A 13,484-nucleotide genomic window follows, 5' to 3' on the forward strand; every position below is an offset into this window, starting at 1 on the left:
GAATTATATGTATATATAATAGTATGTACACAGTTTTGACATGTTCACTGAGGGTGTACTCACTTTTGTTGCCAGTTATTTAGACAATAGTTGTTGTATGTTGTTATTTTCAGAGGACAATAAATCTGTACTGCTGTACAAACTGCACACTACTGTTAAATATATCCAAGTTTCAGGGGTGTACTCACTTTTGTACATGTTGGACAGTTGTAATAAGCATTTCACTACATGTCGTACTCTGTATGAATGTATATGTGACAAAATTTTATTTGATCCCTCCAAGCCACTAGGGGGCATCCATTGTCATGGGTAACATGGCCAACTCCCCTCCAGGACATCAGACCACACCCGCACATACATTTCTTCTTCCTGTTTTGTTTTTTTTTAAGTTTAGGTTTTCTTAACGTGTCCTTTTGTTCCATCAAAGTTTTTCTGCATTTACATCCATCACCCATGTTCCCTTAGATGTTTCTCCTACTTTTCCCAAACCAAGGTAGGGTTCAATCTTTTAATTATAAAATCCACTCTCTAGATTATTTTAAAGCAACAATGCTGGTGATCCATCAGCAGAGCAGACTGTGAATTATGATGGATTTGGTGGATCCATTGTTTGTTGGCAATCAGCAATAAATTCTAGACTACATGATCCAGACCTTCCAGTTCGTGGTGCAAAGAGTTTCTTCTCATGGTGTTTGGAAGGATTTGTTTGGCTCACCAAGTAAAACAGGCAGGGTTCCTCTGGTGGAGGAACAGCAGTAACTGTTGAGGGAACCTTTAGACATGTACCTTCTAGAATGGGATCTTCAGCTACTCAGGCCATTGTTGCTAACAGACTCTGAGGTGGAGTCTTCTATATCTGCTACCAGCTTGAGGTATCAGATGCAGGTTTCTTTCTTCTCTGTGTATTTCCTGTCTTTTTTTGTCCAAAATGAAAATAAAAGATAAATAAATAATTTCATCATGAAAAAAAAAGAACAAAAATAGCTAAATCATATACAAAACAACTGTGATTCCTCTCCTTCCTCTTCTTCTTTCTTCCTCTCCTCTAATCTCCCGCTCTATCCTTCCACAAGCTGTGTAGGCCAGATGCTTATCTCGCTCCTGTGTGTATATGAGTGGATTCAGAGAGTTTTCTGGGTCATGTGACTCCTCCACCTCTTCATCAAACCCCCTTTTCGCTTAGTGCCTCCTGTATGCTAATTAGCGTCCGAGCTCTGCGTCTAATTGGCTGTTCAATAAAACATGAGGCGGAAGGAAAATACAGACGTTAACAAGACGGAGCTACGATCAGTGAAGGGTTTACAATATGGGGCTCATTAACAAGCTCACTGATGTGTATAAGTGTGTGTGTGTGTGTGTGTGTGTGTGTGTGTGTGTGTGTGGGCGGGGGAGACATCTTTGGATTCTGTAGCATGACATTTTCCCTTTATTTGAACTACAGATTTGGGTGGATCTCCTAATCCAGCTCCATGAAGACATATGGATTGCAGTGGAAAATCTACTGCTATAAGGTTCCACATTATTCCCTATTAAAATGAATGTGAATGCTGACTGCACCCCAGGCCTCCTGACCGTCTCAACTCCATCAGTGTTTCACTCTATGAGCTCCCTTATGGCTCCACAAACCTTCTCAAAATCTAGTAGAACATCTTTCCAGAAGGTAACAGGGAAAGGGGACTAAATGTGGAATGGGATGTTCATAAAGCAATCTTCTGGTCAGGTGTCCAAAAACCTTTGAGCTTAAAGTGTATAATCTGATGTCATGGAGGTATTTATTCTATATTTCATATATATGTATGTAGATGTTCTCCTTCCCACTTCCTCTGGCGCCCTTCACACTGCACTTCTAATCTGAAGTGGATCACACTGAGCACCTCTAATGGAGTCTAATCCCTTCAAGATGCAGCTGTGTGTGTGTGTGTGTGTGTGTGTGTGTGTGTGTGTGTGTGTGTGTGCGCGCTGCTGAAGGCACTGATGCGGATACACATATCTATAATTCACGTTGTGTGATGATATGGAGAGAAATTCATCACACATGAAAGTCAGCCCTGTTTTGCAGTTGTGTGTAATATTAGAGGTTTAGATGAAAGATGAAGAGAGAAATAAAGGCAGATGGAGGGATAAAGTGGCTGAAGGAGAAAGAGGAAAAGAGATGTTAAAGAGGAGACGCTCATATTAATTTCCGGGGTATGAATTATTACCGGTGTTTATATGATCGAACACTTAATGCTACATTAAACACACATCAGTGTTTCACTTTAAGGGGAGGATAGACGCAGTGCTTAGAGGGATGGAGGGAGAAAGGGAGAGAGGGAGGGAAAATTAAAGAAGATAGGGAGGAGAAAGAAAGGTTTTAAATTTAGGTTAGAATGAATGAATGAAAAAAATAAGACAAAGGAATTTCAGTTAAAAAAGAAAGATAAAAGAAAATTCATTAAAGAAAAAAGGAAGGAGGCAAAGAAGAACTAAAAGAAAAAAAGGAGGAAAAGGTTTCAATAAAGATCAACAGGAATTTTAGGGAAGAAAAAAGGCATAAATAAAGGTAAGAACAAATTGAGCAAAGAAAAAAAAGGGACGAATAAAATTTCATTGAAGAGGAAAAAAAGAAAATAGGAAACAAGATGGTAAGAAAGAAAAGAAAAGAAAATGGAGTGAATAAAAAAGAGAATTTAATGAAGTAGGAAGGCAATAAAGAAATTATTTAGAAAGAAAGAAAGAAAAGAAACAAAGAAAGAAACAAAGAAAGAAGAAAGAAAGAAGGAAGAAAGAAAGAAAGAAAGAAAGAAAGAATAGTGAAAAAATAAAGAAATTAGTAAAGAAATAAAGAACAAAAGAATGAATTTATCCAAGGAAGGAAAGAAGGAAGAAAGTAAAAAAGAATTAAGTTACCAAAAAAGAATAAAAAGAACAATTCAGTAAATACAAAAGAAAAAAGGTATTAAAGAATTAAGGAAAGAAAGAAATAGAGACAAGAAAGAAAGAAAGAAAGAAAGCACACAGTTAGTAAAGTAAAAATAATGTGGGGCATAATGATGTGGACCCTCTTGTGCACCAGAAGCAGGATAAGGAGCAATCTGAGAAGAATTAAATCAGTCACCAGGAGATACTTCAGACGGGAAACAAAAACAGGAGCATCTGGTCTCGAGGCTCCGAGCAGCAGATTTATCTAAACTCATCCCTCACCTGCTTGTGTGTCCTCCATCAATAAAACATGCCCAGGCTGAAAAATTCATCCCTCCATCTTTGCTAGCGTCCAACAGCGCTGACGCTATGACACGCTAATGAGACTGAACGAGATTTTGACATGAGAGAGGAAAAAAAGTGCCTGAGTGAATTCCTGTGTATTTCTCTCACCTCTGGAGGTTCTGTCCCCGTCCTGTCTGATGCACACTTTCATTACGGCGAGGCAGGAAAGTGCCCGAGGCTCCGCTGACGCTCCATAATAGGCTTTTTGTGAGATGCTAAAAAGGGAGTGTATTCATAATAAAAGGAAGAGCCACTGGAGGAAAGCTGTCAGAGTCAGTGCTGGAAATCCGGATGGACATTTCTCTTCAGCTTCCTTTAAACCTAATGGTTTTTGTGTGCTTGTAGGGGATGAGATAAGGGAGTCCTAAGGGAGGCCTGAACAAGTCCTGGGCGAGTCCTTAATTGAGCCCTTAATTGAGTCCCTGGTCAGTCCTTAATTAAGTCCTGAACGAGTCCTGAAAGAGTCCTGGGCGAGTCCTTAATGAAGTCATGGGCGAGTCCTGAACGAGCCCTGAACAAGCCCTGGGCGAGTCCTTGGCGAGTCCTTAATTAAGCCCTTAATTGAGTCCCTGGTCAGTCCTTAATTTAGTCCTGGGCAAGTCCTGAATTAAGTCATGGGCGAGTCCTGAATGAGTCCTGGGCGAGTCCTGGGTGAGTCCTTAATTACGTCCTGGGGAGTCCTAAGCGGGTCCTGGGTGAGTCCTGGGTTAGTCCTTAATTAAGTCCTGTGTGAGTCCTGAGTGAGTCCTTAATTACGTCCTGGGCGAGTCCCGGGTTAGTTCTTAATTAAGTCCTGTGTGAGTCCTGTGTGAGTCTTGAGTGAGTCCTGAGTGGCCTTGAAATAAACTCACACTTCTAGAGAAAGAGTGAATGGTACTGATGGTTCAGTGCAATAAAATCATAAATACATGGTGCAGATCATACGATTGCTGTGTGCTTCTTTCTAAACATCCCGTTTACTGTTCTGGAAAAATGTTTCATTCGATTTGTTTAGAGATTCATTCATCCACAAGGGTGTTAGTAAAGTCAGGCACTGATGGAGGTGAGAAGGTGTGGAGGTCTGGGGTGCAGTCAGCGTTCACATTTATCATGTTCTCATGTTCAGCAGGAGCTCTACCAAACCATGGAAATAATATCTTCATGGAGCTCAATTTGTGCACAGGGGCATCGTCATGCTGGAACAGGGTTCGGGTCTCCTAGTTTAAGTGAAGGGGAAATTTCATTCCGCAGCTTCCGAAGACGTCCGATACAATTGTCTCCAAATTTGCAGTAAGGTTTGAGAAGAAACAAATCTGGGTGGAAAAGTCAGGTGTCCAAATACTTTTGTCCACATGTTTATCTTACACTTATGAAGTTTAATTCAGTGTTTTTAAATACCTAAAGTGTTTTATTCAAAGAGCTGAGGAAGGAAGGGAGGAAGGAATAGAAAAGAGAGAAAGAAAAATAAATTATTAAAAAAAGAAATAATTAGTAAAGACAAGAAGGATTGAAAGAATGAATTTAGTCAAAGAAGGAAAAAGAAAGAAAGAAAGAAAGAAAGAAAGAAAGAAAGAAAGAAAGAAAGAAAAGAATTTAGTCAAGTATGAAGGAAGAAAAAGAATTGTTACCAAAGAAAGAAAGAAAAAAAAGAGAGAAAAAAAATTTGTAGAAAGAAAGAAAAAGAAAGAAAGAAGTGAATGGAATGAGACTCTGCACTCCTTCATCACTCTGAATTAGATTGGATTCTTACTCTGAACTCTCTTCTGCAGAACGTCTCCTGAACACCAGCCCTGAGAGAGAGAGAGAGAGAGAGAGAGAGAGAGAGAGAGAGAAAGAGAGGACTGAATCAGGGCTGTGATTGACAGGTGCATTAGTCAGTGGAGGAGGAAGAGGCGGAACCTTCACTCTTATCAGGAACAGGAAATAAAATGGCTGCTGAAGAGAGTCGATGCTTTAGACGGCTGGATGAGAAGATCTCAGAGAACACACACACACACAAACACACACACACACACACACACACACACAGCTCCACTCCATCTGCTCCATGAGCTTCGCTCTTCTGACCCACACTCTATACTGAGAAGTGCAGGATAACGTGTAAATAACACACTTTAGCGCTAAAGTATTGACGGATCAGCCGGCGCTTTGTGTGAAAAGGTATCTTCTAAACGCTTTATAGACTTTTTGAAAGTGGCTGTGAAGTGTGTGGAAACACCTGGTCTTTTATGGGTTTTAAGACACAAACATCTTCCTTCGGTTTCTACTCCACAAACTCAATAAAAAGCAGAAGCACATGAGTGGATGGAGTGGATGGCTAACGCAGCTAACGGTTTGACGCTAACGCCAACGGACGTCAGGTTCTTGCTGATGCTCTTCCAGACGCTGATGTAAATAACAATGGGCGCGGACTGACATCTCAGAGACACAAAGAGTCAGCGAATAAACACGTCTGGGGGATCAAAATAGTTCAGATGTTACAGGAATTCTCAGATCTGATTTGTGAGTTCAAATCCCAGCCACACCAATGTGCCACTCATGGGAACATAAACCCATAGCTGCTCAGTCCCTCTGAATAAGAACAGCAATCCCACCTTTTCTACTAGAACTTCTCACCTCTGTGTTTCAGAGTGCCGTGTCTGGTGGTTGAGGTGGAAGTGAAGATGGATGTGAGGGTGGTGACTGTGGTGAAAGGAGAGATGCTGGTGGTGAATGAGGTGAAGATGGAGTTGATCATGGTGGTTGAGATGGAGGTGAGAGTGGTGGATGAGGTGGAGATAGTGGGGGTGGATAAGGTAGGGATGAAGGTGAGTGTGGTGGTTGGGGTGGAGATGGTGGGGCAGGATGAGGTAGAGATGAAGGTGAGTGTGGTGGATGGGGTGAAGGTGGTGGTTGGGGTCTAGATGGTGGGGTGGATGAGGTAGAGATGGAGGTGAGGGTTGTGAATGAGATGAAGGTGGTGGTTGGGGTGGAGATGGAGGTTAAGGTGGAGGTTAAAATCAATATGGAGGAAGAGGTGAAAGTGGTGGTTGAGGTGGAGATGGTGATGGTGGTTAAGTTGTATGTGAAGATGAAGGTGAGGGTGGTGGATGAGGTGAAGATGGAGATGAGAATGGCGTTTAATGTAAAGATACTGGAGGTGGATGAGTTGGAGGTGGTGATGGTGGTGCTGGTTTAGGTGCAGGTAAAGATGGTGGTTGATAAGGTAGAGATGGAGGTGAAGATGGAGGATGAGATGAAGGTGGTGCTTGAAATAAAGGTGAATTAGGGGGTGAAGATGGTCCTTGATATGGAGATGGAGGTGAGGATAGTGACTGAGGTGGAGGCGGAGATGGTGGAGGTGGTGGTTGAAATTGAGGTGGACGATGGAGTGAGGGTGGAGATGGAGATAGTGCTGATGGTTGCCATAAAATCCGGATGTGTTTCAGCGCTGAAGGTCAGCTAATAATTCCTCTGAGCCTCAGGAAACATGTGCCAAGAGAAGATCTTTTCACTTCTACTAGCGCTTCAGCTTCAGCGTTTCAACGAGCGCCGTGTCAGGACACATCAGCCTGAGTGTGGAGGAACTGCTCTGTGAACATGGCCGGGGCTGTCACACTAAATCAACACACACACACACACACACACACACACACACACACACACACACACACACACACACACACACACACACAGTTTAGGCTCATTACAGCCTGCAGGATGACATGGCAGGTTTACACGAGCCTGAAATAGATGGTTGAAGCCCCAGTAAAACAGAGAAACACCTCAGGGTTCACACCATTCTTCTGAACCTTCAACCCTGTCCTAAACTGATACTCTGGAGTTTTTCCCCACAGCCTGCAAGACGCCAAATGGCCAAATGGATTGTTCTTGTTACTCAGTGGTAGTAATAAACGAGTGGAAGAAGGGATGAAGTGTGTACGTGTGGATGAATGCAGTTACGTGCTGTCTGTCTCGCTGTCCCAGGTGTGAGACATGCCAGTTATATCTTGTGAGTGACCAATATCTCTACTCGTCTTTTTCTCGTCTCACCTCCATCTGCTCTCTTTCTCTCTTTCCTTTTATCTCACCTCCATCTGCTCACTTTCTCTCTTTCCTTTTATCTCACCTCCATCTGCTCACTTTCTCTCTTTCCTTTTATCTCACCTCCATCTGCTCTCTTTTTCTCTTTCCTCTCATCTCACCTCCATCTGTTCTTTCTCTTTCCTCTCATCTCACCTGCATCTGCTCACTTTCTCTCTTTCCTCTCATCCCACCTGCATCTGCTCACTTTCTCTTTTCCTCTTATCTCACCTCCATCTGCTCTCTTTCTGTCTTTCCTCTCATCTCACATTCATCTGCTCTCTTTCTCTCTTTTCTCTTATCTCACCTCCACCTGCTCTCTTTTTTTCTCATCTCACCTCCATCAGTTTACTCTTTCTATCTATCTTTCTCTCTCCCTGCTCACATTTACCTATTCTTTCCCTTTTTTTTAAGTCCACATCCCCCCCACCCCCCACCCCCACAGAAATTAAATCATAATTTTTCAGGATTGAGAATTTCACAGCACTTTTCCACACTTTCTACTTCTATCTCTGTCCTTGAGCTGCTTGTGTTATTGCTCATTAGCCCAGACATCCATCACCATCGTAACCCGATCATCTGAACGTACCTTCTACACACGCCTTGCTTCGGGATTATAGCTTTACTAGTTACAAACTTTTTCAAGATGAAGATACTGAGAAAGAAAGAAAGAAAGAAAGAAAGAAAGAAAGAAAGAAAGAAAGAAAGAAAGAAAGAAAGAAAGAGAGAGGGAGGAAGAGAAGACATCGTATTTCCTTCTGCCACTAAATATGACCACATTAATTATAGATCTCTGCCGTCCTCATACTTTTCTCTCACTCCATTTCTCTAGAGGGGTATTTTTAGGGCTTTGGAAGAGAAATTCATCATTCCCTCCTGCGCAGCAGATGAAAACACGCTACGTGTTCTTTAAGTTGTCAACGGTTGATGGTAAAGAAGCGAGAAGTGGCTGTTAGCGGCGGAGAGCCGAGAACACGGGCATCATTTAATCAATCCTGAGGGGTTTTTAACACTAAATAACAGGTTGCTCATTTCAACCATATTGGACATCAGTCATTCAGAATACAAATAAAAAATGTCACAGAAGGAGAGCAGTGGAGTTGAGGGTGAGGGTGATGGTGAGGGTGGAGATGTAGGGAAGGGGTGGAAATGGAGTTAAGGGTGGTGTTGAGGTTGGAGATGTAGGTGAGGGTGGATATGAAGTTAAGGGTGGTGGTGAGGGTGGAGATGTAGGGGAGGGTGGAGATGGAGTTAAGGGTGGTGTTGAGGGTGGAGATGTAAGTGAGGGTGGAAATGAAGTTAAGGGTGGTGGTGAGGGTGGTAGATGTAGGGAGGGTGGAAATGGAGTTGAGGTGGAGATGTAGGGAGGGTGGAAATGGAGTTGAGGGTGATGGTGAGGGTGGAGATGTAGGGAGGGTGAAGATGGAGTTAAGGGTGGTGTTGAGGTGGAGATGTAAGTGAGGGTGGAAATGAAGTTAAGGGTGGTGGTGAGGGTGGAGATGTAAAAGAGGGTGGAAATGGAGTTGAGGTGGAGATGTAGGGAGGGTGGAAATGGAGTTGAGAGTGGTGGTGAGAGTGGAGATGTAGAAGAGGGTGGAAAAGGAGTGGAAGGTGGAGATATAGGGAGGGTGGAAATGGAGTTGAGAGTGGTGGTGAGGGTGGCGATGTATTTGAGGGTGAAAATGAAGTTAAGGGTGGTGGTGAGGGTGGAGATGTAGGGAGGGTGGAAATGGAGTTGAGGGTAATGGTGAGGGTGGAAATGTAGGTGAGGGTGAAAATGAAGTTAAGTGTGGTGGTGAGGGTGGAGCTGTATGTGAGGGTGGAAATGGAATTGAGGGTGGTGGTGAGGGTGGAGATGTAGGGAAGAGTGGAAATGGAGTTTAGGGTGGTGGTGAGGGTGGAGATGTAGGGAGGGTGGAAATGGAGTTGCCTTGATGATTGGTGATTTAAGTTGAGATAGTGGTGATGGTTGAGGTGGAGATGGAGGTGAGGGTGGTTGAGGTGGAGATAATGGGTGAAATGGAGATGGACGTTAGTGTGGTGGTGGAGGTAAACGTGGAGATGGAGATGGAGGTGAGGGTAGTGGTTGAGGTGGAACTTAAAGTAAGGGTGGTGGTTAAGGTGGATATGGTAATGATAGTTTAGGTGAGGGTAGTGGTTGAGATCAAGGTGAAGGTAGAGATGGAGGTGAGGGTGATAGTTGAGATGGAACTTGAGGTGGGGGTGAAGGGGTGTGGTGTTTGACGTGGAATTAGTGGTGAGGGTGGTGGATGAGCTCAAAGTAGTGATGAAGGTAAGGGTGATGGATGAGGTGAAGATGGAGGTAATAGTGGTGGCTGAAATCAAGGTGAGGGTGGTGGTTAGGTTGGAGATAGAGATAGTGGTGGTGGTTGAGGTGGAAGAGTAGGTGAGGGTGGTGGTTGGGGTGGAAGTGGAGATGAAAGTGAAGGTGGTAGTTGAAATAAAGGTGGAGATGGAGGTGAGGATGGCAGTTTAGTTCGAGGTGAAGGATGACGTGGAGGTGAAGGTGGGTTGCCCCTGATGTAAGATGATTGATGGCATGATAATCTTGGGTAATAAAACCCTCACCGCAATGCCAACCTGCCTGATTCATCCTGACACTCCACCACCAGATGGCGTTCTTTTTAACTGGAGAACACTTGCTGTAACTAACGATGACCAGCCTAAAGATCTATGAGGTTACCGTGTTGGGTTAAACTCAAGATCCATGACAAAGGATCTGGAATGTATTTAATATAAACAGTATAAATGAATATAATCTTTTATAATGGCTGCAATTTTCATGAAGAGCTTTACATTCGTCTCCATCAGTGAACATCTAATCATCTCAACAATGAAGAAACTATAATAAATGGACATTGTGTGTTTGGCATGAGAATGGGGTTCTCCTTTGGAGTCTGGTTCCTCTGAAGGTTTCTCTCTTCTACCCTCTCAGGAAATCCATCACTCCAGGTTTGATCATTAGGGTTAAACTGATGGGGACTAATTTATGATGCTGAAATGTATATTTGTGATCCATTTATTTTTGGAAAGCTGGTTTGGGACAATGTCTGTTTTTAAATGCGTAATTTAGAATTGAATTGAATCTCCACATCTGCCAGATGTAATTACTGATTACAACGAAGCAGAAATAAAACGCCTTGATTATGGTATAAATATCTGCAGTTCCCTGTTGCCTCAAGTGGATCCCTGTGGAGTTTTATGAAGTAGAAATGGAAGCGAAAGTGATTTTTTCATCTTGAAATCGTGCACTCTAGACCAGAATATTCAAGCAAGATGATGTCTGGACTGGACAGAACTCTAGACTGCTGCTGGTTTTAGTCATGATACATTTTGTATTTAAGATAAATTGATGATTAGCATCAAAACACCAATGAGGAACTCTAAATCAATGACCACTGCCACCACCATTGGATCACAAGCTTCTCATGGACAAATATATTGAGACACCTGACATTTCCATCCATATGTGGTTCTTCCTCAAACTGTTACCACTAAGTTACAGATACACAAATGTATAAGACATTAGCATAACATTTTTCCTTTACTTGAACTAGGAGACCAAAACCCTGTTCCAGCATGAACAAAGTGCACAAAGCCAGAACCATGAAGATCCATGGGTTACAGTGGAACCCTATTGGGATGAATGTGAACACTGACTGCATCCAGACCTCCTCACCTTCTCACCTTCTCACCTCCATCACCTGAGTTTACTAACACCATTGTGTCTGAATGAATCTTCACAATATCTAGTGGAACATCTTCCCAGAAGTGTTCTTTCTTTCTTTCTTTCTTTCTTTCTTTCTTTCTTTCTTTCTTTCTTTCTTTCTTTCTTTCTTTCTTCTTTCTTTCTTTCTTTCTTTCTTTCTTTCTTTCTTTCTTTCTTTCTTTCTTTCTTTCTTTCTTTCTTTCTTTCTTTCTTTCTTATTTCATTATTTCTTTTGTCACCAAATTCTTTCTTTTATTTTTTTCACTTTCTTAACTACATTTTTTTCTTTTCAAATTTTTTTCCTTTAATTCTTTCTTTCTTTCTTTCTTTCTTTCTTTCTTTCTTTCTTTCTTTCTTTCTTCACTAAATACCTTTCTTTCTTTCTTTCTTTCTTTCTTTCTTTCTTTCTTTCTTTCTTCACTAAATACCTTTCTTTCTTTCTTTCTTTCTTTCTTTCTTTCTTTCTTTCTTTCTTTCTTTCTTTCTTTCTTCATTAAATACCTTTCTTTCTTTCTTTCTTTCTTCACTAAATACCTTTCTTTCTTTCTTTCTTTCTTTCTTTCTTTCTTTCTTTCTTTCTTCCTTCACTAAATACCTTTCTTTCTTTCTTTCTTTCTATTTCTATTTCTATTTTGGATATTTCTTTGAAACATGTGAAATGTTAGAACTGGACCTCAGTGAGTGTGTTGATGTGCTTTGTGTCATTCACAACTGCAGCACTTCATCTGCTCTGCTGTTCAGTAATCGATATCCTGACGTGCACGAGGAGAAATCGAACCTGGACACGCTCTAAAAGGGGGAAGTGATCCTGACCATAGTCTTCCTCTCTCCGGGAGTCCGGAGCTGAACGGAAACTATTCTATCATGTCATATTCTATTCTCTTCTATCAGACGAGTGTGTCCAAGGAGACTTTTACTGCTTGTGTTTACATTTTCACCAGTTTGGACTGGAAAGATTAAAAGATAAACAAACTCTTTTCAGATCCTTCACAGTTAAGAGAAAACTTTCAGCACTAATTCTTTTCTTTCTTTCTGTCTTTTGTCAATATTTTTTTTTTACTCACATTCTTTCTTTCATTCTTTATTCATTTACATTTACATCTGTGGCATTTAGCAGACTCCCTTATCCAGAGCGACGTACAAAAGTGCTTTAAATCTCTAGTAATGAATAAATCTACACTGGTACGCAAGATTACAAACTCAATATAAATATAACTCAAATTCTACAAACTTGGAAAGTGCTAATTTAAGTGTTTCAGGAAGAGGTAGGTCTTCAGTCGTTGCTTGAAGATAATCAGGGACTCTGCTGTACGGACATCTAGGGGAAGTTCATTCCACCACCTCGGTGTCAGAACAGAGAAGAGCCTTGAAGTGTACTTACCTCTCATTCTGAGAGAAGGTGGTACCAGTCGAGCAGTGCTGGAGGATCTCAGACAGCGTGGTGCAGTGCGAGATGTGATGAGGTCACTGAGGTAAGATGGTGCTGGTCCATTTTTGGCCTTGAAGGCAAATATCAGTGTTTTGAATCTGATACGTGCAGCTACTGGAAGCCAGTGAAGGGAGCGCAGCAGTGGGAGATCTGTGGGAGAACTTGGGCAGATTGAACACAAGTCGTGCAGCTGCGTTTTGGATCATTTGCAGTGGACGAATAGCGTTTCTACACTAAATGCTTTTCTTTCTTTCTTTCTTTCTTTCATTCTTTCTTTCTTTCTTTCTTTCTTTCTGTCTTTCTGTCTTTATGTCTCTCTCATCACAATTCTTTCTTTCCTAATTTTTTCTTTCTTTCACACATAGACACACTGAGAGACACAATGAGAGACACACTAAGAGACACACTAAGAGACACACAGAGTTATAGACACACAGAGAGACGGACATGCAGATATACAAACACACAGTCAGACAGACACACAGAGAGACCCACAGACCCACAGACAAGAGTGTGTAAGAGAAGGATTACACTCCTATTGAAGAAGAAAACAGCTGCTCGGGTGAACAAGAGCACAAACGGCCTGGAAATAAAGGTCAGAAATATGAAGGTCACAGAGGTCGAGATATAAAGAGATTAAAGGTTTATTGGTTGTGCTAACGTGTGTGTGTGTGTGTGTGTGTGTGTGGGCTATAAGTTCACTAGAGTGTGTAAGTTCACTATAATAATTGAATCTAATTCCAACATTTTGCTTAGACACACTTCACGTATTACCAAATTAATTAATATTTTTTAAATTTTATTTTTCATTTTATTTTAGGGTTTTTTGCCTAAAGAGAAACAATAATTCGTATTTATTTAATTTAACATGGATGTTTTTTATTTGTTTATTAAAGTAGGATTTTTTTTTTACGTCTCATTTAATTCATTTAATTAAAAGTTTTTTTCAATGTTTTATTTTTTTTTCTTTCAAGAAAATACTTTTCATTTTCACGTTTGATTCTTTACACAATGAATTTCTTTTCACGTTTCAAAACT

The 13,484-nt window shown here is 41.4% G+C and overlaps 1 long non-coding RNA gene across 1 annotated transcript; it reads left to right on the forward strand.

The window, feature by feature from the left end:
• The first annotated feature begins 347 nt into the window (after positions 1-347).
• Positions 348-12,020, forward strand: LOC124392680. The gene is made up of 4 exons (XR_006927193.1): positions 348-493; positions 1,442-1,511; positions 7,062-7,216; positions 11,735-12,020. It is a non-coding gene; the product is annotated as an uncharacterized LOC124392680 (long non-coding RNA).
• Positions 12,021-13,484: the final 1,464 nt, after the last annotated feature.

Source organism: Silurus meridionalis, chromosome 10 (genome assembly GCF_014805685.1).
Source record: "Silurus meridionalis isolate SWU-2019-XX chromosome 10, ASM1480568v1, whole genome shotgun sequence".
NCBI lineage: Eukaryota > Metazoa > Chordata > Actinopteri > Siluriformes > Siluridae > Silurus > Silurus meridionalis.